We start from the raw sequence: 1,274 nt of genomic DNA, 5'->3' as shown, positions 1-1,274 counted from the left end.
AGGCTGCACAGATGGGAAATCAAGAACAGTCTCAGAAACCTCATGAAACATAAACGGCTCAAAAGGCACAAAGAAAAGACAAATTTAAAATAGAACTATGATACAAAGCCTCCAAAATTGAAACAAAATTAAAAAGTAATAAAAAAGATATGTCTACGTGTCTTTAGTAGCATTAAACTTCATACGCAATAAAGACTCCCTTTCCTTTTGTTTCTGCATACGGATGTCACAGTTGGTGTAACTTGTCAACTTGCCCTTCTTGCATTATTTTCACTCCTGCTTATTGCCACTGCCTTGTGTGAATAAATATAACTAGAAGCTATAGTGTTGACCAAAATAGAGTACCTTAATTCTTCCTTACTAGCGAAAGGCAAGACCTTGTAGGCTTCGTGTGTAATATTGTCTATTTCAAAAAATAACATATCATATAATTCACGAGTTGGTCATAGAATTGATGGGGTCGGCTAGTGTTGTTTAACTTGCGCCCGGCTGGCGCCGGGCGGGCAGGGAAGGGAAGGGAAGGGTAGCGGGGAAGACGGGAGCTAACAATGCAAAACGAGCTACCAACATGTGCCATTTCATGACAAGCTTGTATAAGTCTACTATATATTTTACAACTTGCAAAGGTACAACATTTCATTATATTTTTCAGGTTTGAGTAAAATATGGAATGTAATATATTTTTCAGACAGACCTCATCTTACAATATGTCTAACAATAAGTTTTAGCGATTAAAAACTTACTTCGCGAGGGGCCAGGAAAAAGACACTGAAAAAACTTTACAAAGTAAAAGACTGAATACAAAACGTGCACTGCACATAACATATTACATCAGCTATTAAAATAATTTTATACACGGTTTTTCATTACTACATGATATCATTTTCATGCAGTATATGTTTATTTGTTGGCGATGAAGGACCCAATTTTTTCATTTTGCATTACTGTCCAACCTGTAAAATGACCAAAGAGAGGGCCCCATCTGCAACCCCTGTAGGTATAGCTGATTTTAGGTAGGCTAGAGAAAGATAGGATTGGAGACACTCAGCCAATTACCCAACAAATTCCATAACTGCTGAGTATCATCCAATAGTAGTTGTCGTGTTCGTGTAAGGTTTGGTTACTAACTAGGTTTACTCGCTTATATATGGTCTGAAGTTCAGCAGTTTTATTTGAAAGAAGTTAACGCTTGCAACTTTGTCAACTATATCAAGCTCTTACATTTTGTTATTGTTTTGACCAGTTGCAAATATGTGTGGCTCAGGCCAATAATA

Source organism: Frankliniella occidentalis, unplaced genomic scaffold, assembly GCF_000697945.3.
Source record: "Frankliniella occidentalis isolate FOCC.00 unplaced genomic scaffold, Focc_3.1 Scaffold466, whole genome shotgun sequence".
Classification (NCBI taxonomy): Eukaryota; Metazoa; Arthropoda; class Insecta; order Thysanoptera; family Thripidae; genus Frankliniella; species Frankliniella occidentalis.
Note: the sequence above shows the minus strand (reverse complement) of the source record.